The 19,754-nt window shown below is 36.2% G+C and overlaps 1 protein-coding gene across 2 annotated transcripts in view; it reads left to right on the forward strand.

The window, feature by feature from the left end:
• The window catches only part of PRKD1 (protein kinase D1), a 113,959-nt gene that overhangs the window by 771 nt on the left and 93,434 nt on the right, over window positions 1-19,754 (forward strand). The gene's annotated exons all lie outside the window — the stretch shown is intronic.

A 19,754-nucleotide genomic window follows, 5' to 3' on the forward strand; every position in this document is an offset into this window, starting at 1 on the left:
TGTGATGGCAAGCTCGGCGCCCGGGGCAGTTCACGCTGTCCCAGCTTCTCCTGGGAAAGGAAAGTTTCCACTTGAGAAAAAAAAAAAAAAAAAAAAAAAAAGGCAAACAGTAACAAGGAAAAGCCAACCCCGACAGCCCAGGATTCAAAGCGGCGCGCAGCGCTTCGCACGCCTTTCCTTGTGCCGGGGAGCCCGGCAGAGCGGCCGGCCGGGGCCGGGGCCCCGCAGCGGGCGCGGCGCTGCCCGGCCGCCGGACGGTGCCGGGCGTGGGGCGGGCGCGGGACGGGGCTGCGGGGCGGCGCTGGGGCCAGCCCCGGCGCTGGCAGGTGGCCGCGGCGGGAGGCGGCCGAACCAGCCCTGGCTGGCGGCGGCCGTGGTCACTGTGGAGCCCCGCTGCCCGCGGGGATGGCACTCACCGCAGCCCCTCCGGAGCGGCGCCGTCCTCAGGCGCAGCTCATCTACGCTTCGGTGAAACTCACGCTATACGCTGAAATTCGCCGGGCTTCTGCCTGAGCCACCGCTGCCTTTGTCTTCTCTGATTTCTCTGTTTCAACTATCGTGTTGTATAGTAAAGTTTTACTTTATCTGTGTTCGTTGTGTGAAAGGCCCATAGGTAAAAGTATCATAGTGATTGCAAAGGAAAAAAAAGCCAGCCTAAATATTCAGGATGATTATAATGGAAAAAAAAATCTTCCTCTTCACCCTTGTTTTTACCGAGGTAAAAAAAAATTCAGACAGAGACTGATTTTTTTTTTTTTTTTTTTTAAGTTGATAGCTTTGCCTTACATCCCTCCATAGATCATCAACCTGAACTTCACTGAATAGTGGAACTTTTTTGTTGAAGTGCAGCTAATGAAGTGTTTTGAAAAAAGTATTAAATATGCATACTTTTTTCTAAATTTTGCATTTTCATAATTTAAGAAATGGCTACCTGCTTTTTTAAATCAAATTTTGGAGAAAGGTGTAACATTTCATGTTACCATATTTGTTTTTAAAGCTGGGCAAACACTTGCCACTTGGTCACATAAACGTCTGAAGCAGCTTAAATACATTCTATATTTCACCATTCAGAAGTTATTGTGGTAGCAATAATAGAAAAGCTAAGATTTTTGTAGTCATTGTTTCTATTTACTGTTTTTGAATAGTTTATTAATTAATGGGCTTACTGTAAGCTTGATTTTAAACCTAATTTCCTAACAATGTACCATTGTGTAAAGAAAACTAAATGTGCCGGCCTGGGCTCAAACGGTCAAACTTACTTGAGTGAGTGCTGACATAAAAATTTTGAACACTAGTTTGTTGCAGTTTCTTAATTGCATAAAAGAGAGCATCATGTAGCTGCTTCCCTGCAGGGCACACTTGAATGAGGAACTTTCTTCTAGTCACAGTTTCTCATAGCTGAAATATCTGCTTTCCCAAGGCTGTTGAGAGGGAAATAGCCCAAAGAAAGGGAAAACTGGAAGAAAGATAGGCTTTGGTTTGTTTGTTTTTCTTTTCTTGTTAAATAGTGGCCTCTACCTCCTCCACCCTGCAGAGCAATTCATATGTTATTTAGTCCTCAGAGTCTCCATTTTCAGCTTAAGACTACAAGTGTGTATACACTATATACATGATTTTATTGTTTCACTAAACCCGATGGGATTGTTTGCGTATTCAAAGTTACTTGACATACTGGCAGAGACTTAAAAAAAATTATGTGATATCTAAAACTGTAATGAGGTAACTATTTATATGTCGTAGGTTCATGATTTTATCTTTTACTGAAATGATTTGCAATGGTGTCTACTCTTGATTTTATAAAGAAGATGTATTTGCTTATCACAATCAAGCAGGAGACTACACTATGAAGAATTTTATATTGAAATCTCATGCTATTTTTGAAGTTTCTCTGGGTCCGTAGAATATGGTCAAGCAGGTAACAATTTCCTTCGAAACTTTCTATTTGGTCTGGACAGTTGAAGCAGTATATAAGGATGAGAAATTGTGGTTTTGCTTTTCTGGATGGTTGTCATCTTAGACTGCTAAAATCAACACTGTGTCTGTAGTGTGGTGTTAAATATTTAAGCAGTCCTCTTGCACACAGCTTTATTTTTAGGATTGTGCTGACTTTTCTTTAGTATCAGTCAGATGATCTGCTTATAAGGAGCCTCTTCCATGCTGGTGTGGGCATACCTGATTTCAGATGATTATCACCCTTACTCTGTAGAGGTTTATGCACCCATTTAATTTACTCCTGCTCAAAATTTATGTTAAATTGAAATAAACCTCTCAAAGTGTGCAGAATGGTGCATATGTAGGCCTGAGTAGGATGTTAATACATTGTGTATGTAGACATTTATGTGTGTATATACATATAGACACTATTTCTGTATCTTTATATGTTTTATATTATCTTTATACTATTTCTAGATTTTTTTGTATGTAAATAATATTAGTGCGAGTTCACATGTATAAAACTCAATGCTATGTACAATTTAGAAGTTTACATTTCTTTATAAACATGTATTTGCATTTACTTACATTAGAGTAACTTTTGCACTTTAGATGCTGTCTTGTTTTTAATTTTGGTAGGGAGTATAATTATATTGATGATCTAATGTACATGATCTGTAAAATAGAATGAGCAAACTGTGGCTTCTTCTCTATTTTCCATGAGAGGCATTCCTTCAGATGTTTTATCCTGACATAACTGTACAGACACCTCCTTTACAAATCTGAAGATAATACATATTGATTTCTGGCATAAATTCAAGCACATTTAAATCTGTTTAGAAGTGTTCTGAAGACAACAAAATTTGATTCCTTTGAGTTTGTGTGTTTTGTCTTGCTTAGAACCAGTGACATGAAAACCTTGAGACTTGTCAATGTGGGATTATTTTTTCTTCAGTTAAAATGGATCTTTAGCATTTAAATGATGATGTAGTTGACAAGAAATGAGAATCAACTTTAAAATATATGCCAGTGTTTGACTTCTAGGCTGACAGCCCCATAAGAACAGTGGGAGGATATTGTAAAATACAATCTTTGTTTTCTGAAGACAAATAGTATGAATTGTTGGCCTTTTTGCGTTAGCTGCCCACAATAAATCCAGTTCTCTAGGACAGAATTGTAACGCAAAGCACACTTTAATTGTATGGAATTACCATGTTACCAAAGACTAAAAAGACAAAGAAAGTAATCTTTATGCAAATTTTTAATACAGATTCATACAAACTTAATTTGAAGGGGATATTATTATTTGTATTTTATGTTTCTTGAAATTATTTGTCATTGTTATAGCTCACATACGATGAGTTGGGGTACTGTAGTGGCATTGCCAAGTTTTGGAAACCTTGAGTTCTCAACTAAATATATAAGGCAGTGTTACATGACTTGAGAATGTGTATTTTATAAAATAGCTCTTAGGTCAGCTGTTAAGATCATATGCTGCCTTAGGCCTTCAGCACTTCAGAACAAGACTTAGAAGTTGTGAGGAATACAAAAATCATAAATACGAGAAAAAAATGTGATCAGAAACAGGAAATAAGAGTTGAGCTGCACAGGCTGTGTAGTTCAGACTGATTTATAAAAGTGGTGTTGTAGATGGTTCAGTGGTTTGAGTAATTCTGCAATTTTACAGTGGGGGGAAAAAAGTACTAAAGAGGCCATTTTGGGAAAGGGAAGGGACAAAGAGAAAAGTACTTGATTCAAGTAGCATACTGCAACTGGAAGGAATACTGTGCCCAGATTCATTTTTATGTGAGATTATCTGGTGTTAAATTAGGAGAATTGCTGCAAATGGACTCAAGAGCCATATTAAGAGTATTCCTTAGAATTGAACCAAACACATTCAGGAACAGGTATGCATTCATTTTTGCTTCTAGTAGTCATTACAAAGAAAATCTAATTTATTCTTAAATAAATGAAAAAGGAAAACAAAAATTAGCTGAGCTTTGTTTCCTCAGGCTGGAATCTCTTGTGGTATGAGCAAAGAAAGGAGAAAGCCTTTTCCAAAGGTTGATGTGAAAATATATTTATCTTTTTCTGCAATGTTTTTAAGCTGTCATGGAAAACATAAGGTGTTTGTTTATATGAATGATGAGGTTTTTTTGTTTGGGTGGGTTTTTGTTTGGGTGGGTTTTTTTGTTTGTTTTTCCCCCAAACCTACACATTCTCCTAAAATAAACAAGAGCCTGGTGGTAACGAAATCAATTCCTTTAGAGTAGGATAGGGACTCAGTGTACATGAGGTACTGTAGAGATTTTTAGCTTCAGAATAAACAGAGAAACTGACAGGTTTTTACCATGCTGACCAAGAGTCATATATCTTCATCCAAATATACAAATATAAACATTTCATGTATTCACAACACTGTTGTCTATGTTCTAGAAAAGTTATTACAGATGTGGTGTTCATTTGTGATAGTTGAATTCTCATGCACTGGTAGCAAAGCATTAATTTTTCTTTTTTTTTTCCATGAATTGAGTTTTTCTCATCACCAAAGGTTTTCCTCTGCCTGTGTTGTGGAAGTACCAAGTTGTTACACTGAATTTGAGAAATGCGAGGTGCCTTGATACTATGCACATAAACATTTTCCAAACTCAAGGGAGACTTCTGGTGTTTACAGTTTAATCTTTTATTGACTTTACATTTATTGTTCTCCACCCTGAAAACTGTAAGTTGCTGTATGTAACATTAGTTGGGAACTTAGTTATAGTTACTTTTGGACCATATCTAAGAAGATGCTAGTAAAATGTAACTTCAGTGAAAGGGAGTCAGTCTGAATTAGTTTAAAGGAACTGGGGTTTTTAAGAAATGTTAACTCTGTTATGTAATCTGTCATGATAAGGAAAATGGGTTTAATACCACAAACTGTGTAGAGCATTTGAGAATTTCCTAGCTAACAATTAAAAACTGTTGAATGCATTGTAATAGAATAAAAAATAAGATGGAGCTTTAGATAGAGGACAGGCTTGTAACCAAAGCACTTTGATCTTAATTTTTAAAGGAATTACAGAAGGAATGTGTTGATCTTGTGTTATTTCCACTGATGCTTTCCCCAGGAAATACATAATTTCCATAATGATTTAAAGAAATTAGAAGATGAATAGGCATTTGAGATACTTCTCTCACTGCTGATGAGATTCAGCTCTGTTGCCAGAGAAAGGATGGAATTTATTGAATGACGTTGCAACACTTCCCAGACAGAGATACCATGTGGAAATAGTATGGCATGTGCTCAGTGAATTTGAAATACCCAAGGTCTGACTGTTCCATAGAAGGCTTACTGGGTGTAAACCACATGATGACCTGAGAATGCACAGAAAGCCCATTGTGGCCTGACAGTGTAGTGGGTTTATGAGATCTCTGCTGTGGATCATGTGAAACACCCTGGCATATGTCAAATCCTTGTAAGGATTTGCTCAGACTTTGACTATAGGTGTTTTCCTGTGATTTCTGGAAATTGCTCACAAACGTCTGAAATTAACTTGTTCTTCTTACCTAGATTTTCTTTTCCCTCCTTTTTGTTTTGAGAAATCTGCCTGTATGGCTACCATATGTTTATACTGTGGTTACTTGCAAGGAAACAAACATGCTTGGTGAAGTTTGCCTATTGTTACTTTTGAGTCTTACTTTTACTGTATTTTGTATATGAAACTATTTCAGTTAAAAACTTCTGCCAAATATTTGTTGTTTATTTTTAGTGACTATGCAAGCAATTATTTTTAAGATACAAAAGTGTAGAATTAAAAATTACAGTAGAGACAATTCTCAGTTTCAATGTACTCTGTGTATATCTCGAGCAACCTCTGATAAGCACATGCATTGTTTGTAGATTTTTTAAAAATTACAGTTGCGTAGATTATCTTTGACTTCTTGACTGGTTGACATCAGACATGTTTATGTTGACATTGTGTAATATGGTTGCAGTTACATAGTTGCAATCAAGTATATAATTAAAATGTCTCTTTCAAGTGTTTATCCCAAGTGCAGGTGAACTGTCCTCTAAAGTACTTGATTAATATTCCCTGTAGAACATTTTGGCTGTATATATTGTGTACTTTTATGTATATCTTTAGTTAGTGCTAGCAGTTGACTTGTATATGTTGCTGCTTGGAGGAAGACTTCCCTTTCTTCTGGAGCTATTACATGCCTTTTGCATACTGTCAAATTGTCATTTGTAAAGTCTCCCTTATGGTGCCTTCTGGTAAAATCATAGAATGATTAGTGGAAAGGACCTTAATGATCACAGAATCATGGAATGGGTAAGGTTGCTCAGAGTTGGCTTCTGGGCTGCAAGTGTGCATTGGCAGCACATGTTGAGCTTTTTGGTCCACAAACATCCTGAAGTCTTTCTCCCCAGAGCTAGTCTTGATCCCTTCTCCACCCAGGCTGTATTTATACTGGGAATGCCTCGATCCAGGTGCAGGACCTTGCACTTGGCCTTGTTGAACTTCCTGAGGTTTGCACATGTCCCCATCTCAAGCCTGTCAGGGACCCTCTGGATGGCTTCCCTTCCCTCCAGCTTGTCAGCTGCACCACACAGCTTGGTGTCAGCAGCAAGCTTGCTGAGGGTGCCCAAGTCACCGACAAAGATGTTAAAAATGCCCATTTCAGTGCCACCCCCTGAGGAACATCCACTCCTCACTGCTTTCTGATGAATATTGAGCTGGTCACTGCAACTCTTGAGTGCTACCATCCAGCCAAATTTTATCTGCTGAAAGGTCCTTATATTAAATCTGCATCTCTCCACCTTGCAGAAGAGGATGTCATGCAGGACATTGTCAGCTGCTTTGCACAAGTCCATGTGTATAATGTCCTGTGCTCTTCCCTCATCCACTGCTGCTGTAACCCCATTGTAGAAGGCCACCAAATTTCTCAGGTATGATTTACCTTTAGTGAAGCCATGGTAGCTGTCACCAATCACTTTATTATTTTCCATGTGCTGTAGCATAGTGTCCAAGAGGAGCTGCTCCATGATTTTGCTAGGCACTGAGGTGAGAAAATAGATTTTCATTTTTCCTTATCAGACTTGAGTGTCCCTTTTGCAGGGTTGACTGTAGAGGTTCTGCTAGGAAGGCTACCTACATTTTTTAATCATGTCTCACTTGCTGCAAAATAACCTGCTCTGCTCTGACATCCGTTTTGTTTACATTTTCCTTGCTTGTGGTTTTGGTATGAACATCCAGGATTTTGGAGGCCAAAACAGATTTTTTTCACAGGCTTTCAACTTTTTTCTCCTTCATATATTTTTAGTACTGCTAAATGAGCTCTTGCTTTTTGAGACTTTTCTTTCTTTTTAAATATTTCTATCCAGGAAAAGGTCTAAAATGGTGGCAGACTTGTCACTCAAAAACTATGATTAAAATAAGTTGTGCATATCAGCATTTGATAATTGAAAGTATAGAATATTGACATATGCACTTCAAGTCAGCTAGTTCATGATGCAGAATTTTGCTTTCTAAATGCTCTTGTTTTATCTGCTGAAACAGCATGTAAGGTTGGAAGGGTAGGGTAGTGTATCACTATGTTGAGATAATACTATGGATATATTGCAGTGATTTATACATAGACATGAAGTTAGACATAAATTACAGTGTATATCCCTGTTGTCTGCTTTCTCTTCCTCCACTTATTTGTGGCTTCCTTTTTCTTGTTCCTTTTATGTGTGTGTTTTCTTTTTCATCTGAGGAAAACTTTTATCAAGAGGTAAGGTTTCACTTCTCCAACTATGTTTATATTTGTGTTGTGATTGTATCTCTTATGTAGGTTGTGTGTGCCTCTACTGCAGTCAGAACCACACAGAACAGTATTATGGCATTCAAGATAAAACATAGGTAATTATTTTGAGTTAAAAATATCAAAATTATTTTTTTTTTAATTAAGCATGAATGTACATCACTTAATCTGGTTCTTGGCTGTTTTCTAAGAGAAGAAAAGAGGTGCTTAGAGACTTTCATTACTGGTTGGCATAAAAAGGCCTTCCTAGTGTGACTTTATGCACAAGGTGTATACTAAGATCTAAATAAAGATGTATACTAAAGATCTACTAAGAGAAGCTGTAAACCATGACCACAGTTGCCAGCTCTAAGCCTCTACCTTGTACATTTTAAAAGAGCTGTATCTGAACATGTCCTGTGTAGTCTGAAAGAATGCTTTATTTGTTCTTTCTTCAAATTATTTTTTAAAAAGTCAACCCTTAGAAGTAATTTTTTCCCAAGTGTTAGGAGGTTTTCTCAACAGCTTGTTAGATGCTACAGCATGGACAAGACACAGCTGGGTCTGGGAGAAACATTCTGGCAATGAGGCAATTTACCTGAAAGATACTTGTCCTTAGAAACATAAATTTATCTATTACCCAGTCTTTCCTTCTGAGAAATCCCTTTATATAACAATAGAAATACTATTGGGCCATATCTGTGGCTGTATGTGGGCTATAGTGGTCAAGCATATCTTGCTCTCCCTCTCTGCAGTGCTGTATGTCCTTACATAATTTATGGGTGCTAGGCTAGGGTCTGATGCAGGCTGAAACATTTCTTAAAGCCCCATAGAACCTTGAGCCACAAAGGGTTAAACTTCTTAAATTGTGTTGTTAATCCATGGAGTGAGGGTCTGTGCCATGAAGGAAACCTCACTGATAAGGAGACGAAAGTGTGAGCTGATGTTTTCTGTCTAGCTGTAATAATTTTCCCATTTTGCTCTAAGTTCAGCCCCCTTTTGTGTCAGCTTTTAAGGGCTGGGTTACACGTTTGCTGTCACTTTATGTGACAGGACTCCAGGTGTGCTGACCATGCTGTCTGGTGTTGCAAGTGCTGTTCTTACCTCTCTGAGGATTATGTGTCACCACCCAAAATCAAGTACATCTAGGAAAATGTGAAAACACCAGAGTAATAAAAACACACATACTGTAGATATCTGAAAGGTTGAACTCATGCTTTTATTCTGTTATATTTATTATACTTACCTCTAAATAGAAGGGATGCAGTGAAATATGTAGAATATGAGTAGGAGTTCATTCTGTTCCAAACCCACATGGTTTTCACTGCATTTTTTCCCAAAGAGTTGGCTGTCCTACACTTAAAAAAAAAAAAGTTGAGTGAAAATTGAAACAATCTGGTCAAAGTCTGTGTGCATTTGTAGGGATGGAGGGAATTAAGTTAGGGGGAAAGATCTCTTGATTTTAGACTATGTAATTTCCTGATTTCTGGAGGAAAATTAAACATTGCCGTCGGTATGTTATCCTTATTATACCTGCAGACCATATTGTCACAAGGCGAATCAGGTAACTATAACAAATTGTCAGGCAGAAAATATAGTAAAATCAAATAGTTCAGAAAATAAAAATACTTATCCTCTGCATCTAGAAATATCTCTCTAGTATATCTCTAATCTATGTTTATGATCATGTATCATGCTATGTTTTTCAAACCTTACAAAGAAATGCCAGTGTCCTGACTTTCAGTTTGTAAACTAGCTTAAATGGTTAATCATTTATGATAATAAATGATCATCCAATGTAAACCTACTCTTTCTTTCATTTGACTACTTTTATTTAGGCAACTCCCACAAAACTGGGGAGGTTCTGAGATGTATTCTGGTGCTAAATTGGTTCTTGAGTGAATCCTTAACAGGAGTTTACAAAGCTTATAGGGCTAAACTCTTCCAGCTGGTGAGAAAGGGTGAAACTGAGAGTTATGCTTTGAAAGAGATTCAGATTGGACATTAGGTAAAAATCTCTCTGATAGGAGAGTAGTGCAGTATTGCAGCAGGTACCCAGAGAGATGGTAGAGACTTCATCCTTTGTTTTTGGACTTGGGTAAACAAAACCTTGTGTCGATGATAGTTCAGCTGCAAGAGAGAAGTCAGACGAGACAACTTTCAGAGGTTCTGATGCTTCTGTGATTATCAGAGTATGCAGTGAGTCTTGGTTTATATTTGTCCATTTGTTACATTAATGCCTAATAGATATTAGGTGGCCTGTAATATAATAGAACCTTATTATATATTGCTATGTTTTTGTGTACAGGGAAGAAGTCCCTCCCTTCAGTACATTGCAGTCAAGGTGTACTGGACAGCTGGTGATTACACCACATATTAAACTGCATTGAATGATATCTCAGCATATAAACCCAGATGTTTATTGGCAGTATCTTTGAAAAAAACTCCTATGAGAAATTCATCTTAGGTGGTGGCAAAAGCATGGTAATTCCTTAGGGAAAATTGTTAATAAGAACCACACCAACCCTTTCCATGTGAAATAAAGACCTTAAATCTTACTGATTAGACATAAAGAATAGTTAGAGGAATGGCCTGCTGAGTTATCTATTGTTATGGAATGGTGATGGATTGGTCTGTGCAGAGATTGAAGGAAGGATTGATACAGTGCAGTAACACACACATCTGCTGCAAAATTTGTTTCAAATGGAACAATGTACAACTTTTCAAGGAAGGAAGACGATACACTGCTTGAGAAGTGAACTGATGAGTACACGTTTGATTTATGTGTCTTTGCAGGGAGGACACATGCATGTTAAAGATGTTTTGCAGGGCAGAAGATGGATTATTTATTAGGGTTTAGTGGGAAGACCAAGGTAACAACCGAGCTAAAATTGACGTTTGTTGTATTCCTTCTTGTTTTAACTCCTCTTTCACCTGTGCTCATTTTTCCTGTGCTTCTTAACAAGCTCTTATTGACTCCTGATACTATGTAATCTAGGCATCTAAAGTTAATATTGTGGACTGGTAGACATTTGAGTAAACTAAGGGCAGGCATGCATTTCAAGCTAGAATTTGGCTGCTGATTTTTCAACATATTTTAATGTGCTGTGCATTCCAAGTTAACACATATGTGCAATTGTAGGTTTAAATTTAAGAATGTTAACACTTGGTAACATTCAGAGCACTGTTTCGTACTGCATTCACATAATTTTGTTAAATACCTTGGTCTATCCAGAAGTAAATGATTTTATGTTGTTAAAAAAGGGGGAAAATCATATCAGTTATACTAACAGTTGAGCAAGTCTCATTTTTTTGGGTATAGTTTAGTGAAGACGGTAAAAATCCTTTCGAAGACTGATGTGTGAAACAAGGATTTAGAAACTTTTTTTAAAGCTGCTGAAAATCACACCTGTTTCTTCAAAGGTGACCTAAGAATGAAAAACTTCATCTTATCAGTTTAAAAGGTCAGCAAATATCTGCTTCCTTATTTGAGAGGTAAATAATCAGTATGTAAAAACTTGATAGAATATATTTGGAGATGCCTCAGGAGAAGATCAGAAGGGGAAAAAACTTGTTTGTTGGTCTCACTGATATATCGAGTATATCTCCATCAATTGCTGGTGAATGAAGCTAAACTGTTTAATTTAGAAAGCATATTTTTATTCTGTTAACTCAATTTTTGAGTAATCCATTTCCCCCTCTATTTAGCAGTACAAGAGAGAGTTTCTGAAAACAACAAAAAATCGTTACATAACAAGAGGGGCTTTCCAAAGAGCAAGTCAAAGCTTTACTTCCATCTTTTGAATAGGAATGCATAAAATTCTTTCATTAGTGTGGCTTGATTGTCACCCCCTTCTTTTTCTTACGTGTTTCAAACAAAAATGAATGTTGAATGTCACTTGACATGCTCAGAACATCTTAAATGAGTACAAATAAACAATAGGACAAGAGTTAAAAAAAATATTGTAATTGCATCTTACGATAACATTTATAAATATTACTATTTCTTTTTAATCCAAGAATGATGCTATTTTTTGATTCCAAAGTTTGCATTCAGATTCTTATGAAATGATGATTGACCAGCACTGTGACAGTTTGAAAATGCATGAAGCTTTAAATTGGAATAACCTGTATTTTTGTTCTTTCTCTGGACATCAGTGGGGGAATTGGAACAAATGACAGGTGAATTGAGTGGACACTATTGAAATAACTAGATCTTGTTTTTTTTCTGAGAAATAAGTTGCTTTTTATTCTTTCATCCCTGCCCTCTCATGCCTAGGTTTTTTTGATTTTTTGCATATTTATCAAGTTCAGTTACATTTGATGAAAAACTAGTAATAGCAAGGAAAACTTAGTTCCATTTCTTTCAGAGGCTGACGTGGGTAGAACAAGGGGCCAAGTGATGTTATAGAAGGTAGACTGCCTTGGATTTCAGGCTTTTAATTTGAAGAGAATTCATATGGGATTCAAACATTTCAACAGGCTTAAGCATAGAAAAATTTGTGTTACAATTCACAAAGTATTGTGAGACAAGTACATTGGAAATCAGGCTCTGTTACTGGGTTAAATGGAGGCAAATCATTGAACATCCTTGGATTTAGTTTTCCCTTCTAATTTGTCTCAGCAGATAACAGTAAAGAAGCTTGTTACTGGGTTCTCTAGTTATATGTAAATTCTTAAATATTGATAGAACATTAATATGCTTTCCTAAATTAGTTGTTTATTATAAAGACTTTTTATCTCTGTGCTGCTGGGGGACTGTGCTGCTGTTGTACCCAACGCTGCATGTTTACTCAGCTTACAAGATTGCCTATATGGAGAGTACAGTGATGTAAAGATGAAATTTAACTTCTTGCAGGTTTTGATAGCTTTTTTGAGCTTTCCTGTGATACCTGAAGTGTTTGAAAGTTTAATTTGGAAATCAGTTTGGACCAGTTAGAGGTATAGAAAGGGTAGTCTTTCAGGTTAATAAACAATCTAAAAGTTCTAATAAGGATCTAAGTTTGTGATTTGTTTTAGGCAATAGTCTTGAGTTTTTACTGTCTTACTTTTAATCTTCCCCCTTTCCCCCATCTAGCCCTAATGTATTTGGTACCTACACTCTTATGTTTTAAGTTTTGATTACTTGAGTTGTGTATGATGTCAGTGATTTCTGAGTAGTGTTTAAGTCATTTATAGAGCTGCCAGGTGCAAATGAGGTCTGCTGCACTTAGACCAAGAAGGCTCTGGGTAGCAGTTGTGTGGAGAGAGGTAGATAAATGGCCATGGGAGGTTTCCCCGATTAGGTGTTTTACTGTAAGTGAACAGTATATTGGCAACTCTTGTCCCTGCTTTTAGGTAATGATCAACTGATAATGTTTGCTAAATGCAAAAAAGAAATCAAAAAGCCTTTGAATACATACATTGAAGTAAATTTTCATGATGAGGAGAGGAAGTATTTAAACTTCTGGTTGTATTTTTATTCAGGTAAAAAAGTGAAGCACACTTGTTCTTCGTGCTGTACGTATATATCTGCTGTGTGTCTTCAATTATATGCCAGTTTGTAGTACAGCCAGGTAAGCAAGCTACTATTGCTACAAAGACAAATTTCAGCTAGCAACTCTAGATACAGAGGCATGATTTGGAAGTGGTTACTTGTCTTAGTAGATACTTGTTTTCTTCTGACAGAAGGGGGAAAAAAAAATCTTTCCATCACTTTACCTGTATTTATTTTCACATTTCTGTTTTCTTTGTGTGCAGACTTGCTTATGTCACACAGTTTCAAACACTGTTTATCTTCTACCCTCTGCTTTCTGAAACTACATTGATGTGTCTCGGCTGTCTTCTGCCAAATCCCTAACTAATGACAAAATGGTGCTTTAAAATTAATCAGATCGTTTCTGGGGGGATGAAAGAGTGATCTGCATGTAATCACTTTATCCAAAGAGAAGAAACTAGTCAAGCACATAAATTAATAGTATATAAAAAAGCTTAAGAATCAGAAGTGTGTACACTGCTGTATTTTGTTAAAAGTGCCTACAGCTCCTCAATTTTTTCAACCAATTTTTAAAATGTATTACTACAAGTGAATCAAATGTGACTCATAAATCTGAAGGCATATTGGATGTAGTTGTGCTTAGAGTATTCAAAAATGTCTTGAAATTCAAATACTGAATTTTGAAATGTTTATAAAGCTGTGTAGCATCATAGTTTTCAAAACAAATTGTTTTCATTTTCCACTTTTTTTGGTCCTACTAGAAGATTTGAAAATTAATTATATATTTTTAGATCTTATCAACAAGTACCAGCTTGCTGCAGGTAGGAAATAAGTGACTGGCTTGTCTTGTGTTATTTTTCTTACTGAATAAATGTTGTAATTTTTTCAAGTGTAATTATGGCTATGCTGACCCCTTTTCTTGATAAAAAATAATAATAAAGGAAGTCTCAGTTTCAGTGTAACTGACTAAGAGCCTGAAAGAGTTAAGAAAAGATAATGAATTTTATATTTTTCCACATGTGTTTCCACTGCTTGATTCTATGTATGAACTTTAGTGATGTTATGGATCATCTGAGACAGCACATTATCTTGTCTGGATTATGTAGAAACCAGTTGTATTTTCCCTGAAGAATGCCTGTACCTTACAGTTTTTTTTCTAAAATCTGTCTGAACTTTTTGCATACTGATGTATTGTGAAAATGTGCTAATTTTGCATGCTTTTTAAATGATATTTTGAGGCCTTCAAAAAATAGATTTAATATAATTGGGATTTATCAACAGAAATCCATCCATACATATGAAAATTAAAATGTGATCTCTCATCCCCAAAATCAAGAAAGTTTAATGAGTTTAATGAACCCGAGGGCTACATGAAGACGTTTCAGTGACTTCTTATCCATCAGAAATATTCTCTGTAGGAGTTAAGTAATTGGGATGGTTGTTGAACAATGCCTATTCAGTCAGATTGACATCTACAGCCTAAAACTATCAAATCTGTCTCTAAGTATCCTAATGGTCTCCTTTTTCCTGTCAGAATAGGAAAGTTCAAAAAAGTGCAGCCTTGATTTTGCTAAAATATTTAGGATATCTCCAAGATTAATTAGACTTCACAATATTGTAGCAGGTGCAGATATATTCCATATGATAAGTCATACTATGTTTCAGTTGTAAACTGATTTAAGTTTTTAGTATTAGTGAAGTTGCTTCTTAAAAGGTTGGAAAATCCTTCTGGTTGAAAGGAGAAAGCTGGAGTGATTTTCCAGAATATTCTGATCTAAACTGACCAGCATGTCTAAAAAGAAAATTGCCATGCTTTAATAGGATAAATTGGTTCATGTTTCACATATATTAGGCATTTTATGATATAGCAGTAAAATATACATTTATAACTGTTGGTCATATTATTTGTGCTTATAGCCATGAATCTGAGCAAAAACTAGATCCTCTGAAGTTATCTTCAATTTGAGCATTTTGTTTTTATGATATTAGTATGCATGAATGCTCATGAAAAAGGGTGTGCAGTTGAATGGGTGTATTCTTGCTCATATACTAAACCTCATTTGTTTGGCCTCTGTCTCATGAAGTGTGGAGGAAATCTGAACTGCAGTTCTAATATTTTCTGATTGCATCAATTTTTTTCCTGTCTCCAGTTAAAAATGGAATTACATTTTGTGTGACCTGCTTGGGATAATCATGAAGCAGAAGCTGTGTTGTCATGACCTAAGAAATCAGTTGAGTAAGCAATGACCAAAACAATTAGAATAAGTAACTTAATTTGAAAACTAGGAGGCAAGATGAGAAAAAATAGCTGGAAATGTGTTTATGTTTTGGGAATATTTGACTGAGAGTAAGGGCCATTTGTTTCTGAACTACAGAAACTACAAAAATACAGGACTAGGTTTTGCAGCATTTTGGTTTGTCTATATGGAGAAAGGATTGTAGAGGAAGAATTATGCAAAAAAAAATAACAATTTGGCTTACCAAATTAATTTAGTTCAAAAAACCTTTACAACTCAATCTGAGGAACATAATTGAAGAGTATAAGTTACATTTTTATTTCCAGCTTTTTGTTAAGAGGATGCAATTTATTCCCATAGACAAGCATAAATACTGCATTTCATGCAATGGACAATGTATAATTAAACTCAGAAATAGTATGCTAAAAACATACAGGGAATTGCTGTGCACAGTTTTAGTCTAGGGTGAATCTTGTGTTTTAATCTTAACTGTATTTTTCCAAGGAGAACAAATTTGATTTAAATTAACTTGGAAAACACTGCACTTTTACTTTGGTTAGAGTTTGAAGCTGTAAAACTTTAATGTGATTTGACTTTACATCTTAAGAATATAGTTAAAGCAAGATTTTTACTGAATATAAACATAGTAATGTCCTTAATGCTCTCTGTAGCTGCCACAGGTTTTCTCTACCTGTCTGGATGAGGATAGTCACCTGCATTCCTTAAAGTAAATTAAGCAACACTAAAATAAATACTTGAGCCTGGATGGAAATGGTCATTTTAGATCTGATCTCAAAGACTTGAGAAATAGTTGCCTGTGAGCTTTTTTGATTTGCCATACACTTCCAGTGTTAGGTTGTTTCGTGTTTGTTTTTCCATCAACTGTTTGCACATGCATGCTTCTTGCATAGCTCCCTGAGTCTCAGCCAGCACTTGAGGGCACTTGAGATTGTGTATCTACAAAAGGAATGTTTCCTGGGGAACCTGAAGTCTTTTCTTCTTTTACCATTTAGAATTCTTTTTGTGCAAGCCAAACAATTGTTTCAGAGCTGTAGAAATACTTTGAACCAGTTTTAGGAGACACAAGTAATGTGTGAGTGAGTTCTTACTAGTCAGTTCATGTGCTATGGTAGCTGCAAGAACCACCAAACAGATTTTCAGAGCTTCTCCCCAGCATTAGATGAGTGAATAGGCTTTTTGGAATGAAAACTTGGGAACAAAAACATAGTGGAATTTACTGACTGAAATAATGCATGAAGAAGTGTACCCATTTAAGAAAATAATATTATTAATTTTTTTTAACCTGAGAATAAGATACTCTGTAAAATGTGCATACTGAGGCTGACCTTTGAAAAAGTTGAAGACAATTAGGGCAGAGCTGTAAAACTGTTGACATCTGGTTCTTTATGCAACATCTGTATCTGGAACCACTTACATGCTATGTTCTAATTTATTTGCAATGGTAGGGCAGGAAATCAAGTTTGTACGGCTCACTGCACAAATACATTGAAGTAGTGAATATCTAGTAGATTTAAAGCGATAGGTCTGCGCTAGATATTTCACTAGTAAAGAAAGAAATTTCCTTTTCCTTTTCCTTTTCCTTTTCCTTTTCCTTTTCCTTTTCCTTTTCCTTTTCCTTTTCCTTTTCCTTTTCCTTTTCCTTTTCCTTTTCCTTTTCCTTTTCCTTTTCCTTTTCCTTTTCCTTTTCCTTTTCCTTTTCCTTTTCCTTTTCCTTTTCCTTTTCCTTTTCCTTTTCCTTTTCCTTTTCCTTTTCCTTTTCCTTTTCCTTTTCCTTTTCCACAGAAGATGACCAGAATTGTCTCTAGAAGAAGAGCAGTATCATGAACCACAGTACTTAACTAAACCAAAACTTGAAACACACACAGAGGAATACAGATATGCATAAATTTTAGGGCTGTAGCTCTGGCGTTGAACTGGGACTGGATAATGAAGAAGGCCAACATGAAACCATAGAATCATAGAATGTTAAGTGGCTAGAAGGGCCCTTAAAGATCATCTAGTCCCACCCTGCTGCCATGGGCAGGGACACCTCCCACTAGACCAGTTGCAGCACCCACAGCCTCCTTGGGCAACCTGTGGGTTGTCTAACCATCCTCACAGTGAAAAATGTCTTTCTAATGTCACACTCAAGTTTCCCCTCTTTCAATGTGTACTCCTTGTCCTGTCAGTAGAGTTCCTGATGAAGAGTTCTCTCCAGCTTTCCTGTAGGTCCCCTCGGGATACTGAAAGGTTGCTGTGAGCTCTCCATACAACCTTCTCTTTTCCAGTTGGATTTGTTGCAAATTCTGAAGTGCATCTGGTGAATAAGGCAGGGAAAAAACTGATCAAAGAGAAGAGATAATGGCATAGTTTATAAAGTTGAGTGTTATGCTTGTGTTTATCCCCATGCCTGCTGCTAAATTGCTTTGTGGAGCAAGTCAAGTAACTAATCCTGCACTGTTGCTTTCTGTCTGCTCAATCCGTGAGACCTGGCTTGCTGAAGCACCAGAGCCTCAAACTGCTACTTCAAGAAGTGCTTCATTTTGAATGAATAAACATGATATAACAAATACAGACGTATTTTTGGTGTAGCAAAGGAGCAAAAGGGAAGAAAGAGTTGTGGCTTTATCTTCTCAATTACCTTCCATCGTCCTTCATCTCTATAACCATATATGTTTATATAACTGTATATATTTTTATAACTATATATATGACCATATGTATTTATATAACTGTATAAAAAAGTGTTTTCCTTTAGTGTTCATGCTGTGCCTCTAACCACATCCCTTCCTTATATGACACAGAGGGTGTGCCACCTTAATTTCTTGGTTTGCATTTGCTACATATAATGGGAAGTACTTTGAGAGGCAGAAAAATGTGAAAGATTAAACTGGGCACAGGCAACTACTTTTGGCTTGCTCTTCCTTGGACTAAGTTCCTGACAATTCACAGACCTAATCATATTTCTCATTTTATGTTGCAACAATATTTTTAAAAATATTAAGATATGCTAGAAAACAGTATCATACAAAAGTAACTGAGAATTTTTTCAATTGTTATTTAAAAAAAAAGATCAGCATCGTCAAATAAGTTGCTCCATACTGTATCCAAACAGTAAAGGGAAAACAAACCAATTAATCCCAGTCATGGATTGATGGAGGCATCACAAGCAGTATAATTATAAGTGTAGTGACTCAGTAGTATGGTCCTGCAGAGCAGATGGAGTTTTCATAGACAGCCTTAATTTTGGCACTTTTAATTTTAAAGTGTCTGGCTTTGCAAACTTAAACATCTTTTTGTGTATATTCAGATACATATACTGTTACACTGATTCAGAAACGTACAAAAGGAATGGAAGTTATTTGTACCAATGTCCATGTGCTTTATCACTGGATTTGAAAAACTGAAATGCTTCTTGCAGTTTGCCAATTGACCTAATAATCCAGAGAAATATGTGTAATGTTTTTGTTTTCACTGTGCAGCTGGTGATATCATCACATTCAGTGATGAAATATTCTATGTTTAGAAATATCTGTAAATGCTTCACATTTAGAGAAATTCTGAGACTGTTATAGTTAAATACTTTTGCCAAACTGGTTTTGGGTAAGTAGTTCAGGTGATCAAATTTAGTTTCTCTTTTGTTGAACAGTATAGCAGAAGAAAATCAGTGCCAGAAAAAACTCTTTGATCAAGTCATATGATTCTTATGAATTACGCTATTTATACATTATGAGATTTATACTCGGAAACAATTCTAATGTGTACTTACGTTCTCTAATAAAAAAGTATATTGTATGCATTTGGTTCAAGAGCACTAGTATTTTAAATGAATGTATTTTATATAAAATTTTCTTCCAGTATATGGTATCCAATGCTAATGAGTGGCATAGTAAATTGAATCCAGCCTCATCATCTTAGGTCAAGTCCATCCATCACTCATTCCAATGACTTGGAACTACATGGTGCAATTAACTTTACTTCTTCTAAGCAATTAGATGTGTCAACTGCCCCTTCTGCAAATCTGTGCAGGCCTTCAAACTTTCTTTAAAATGGATCCCCAGAGGCAACTACTTTCTGTACTAGGAATAAGGTTTAAAAAATTGTCTGCCTCATGAAGGACGTTAAGTGTGGATGCTATTACTGAAATTCTACTTAGAACATCTGCAGTAGGAATTCTGTTTTCTTTCTCCTCAGTTGCCTTCACTTATTTTTGCTTTAGGGAGGAACACAATAAATGAATTTAAATGACCACTGCATACGTAGCTCTGGTGGTGAACCATTAAAGTTTTTCTTTAGGGTTTTTAAATTTTTAAAATGATACTTTGTTTTTCTTCTGTTCTCCA

This window comes from Lonchura striata, chromosome 6 (assembly GCF_046129695.1).
Source record: "Lonchura striata isolate bLonStr1 chromosome 6, bLonStr1.mat, whole genome shotgun sequence".
In the NCBI taxonomy this organism is placed as follows: Eukaryota; Metazoa; Chordata; class Aves; order Passeriformes; family Estrildidae; genus Lonchura; species Lonchura striata.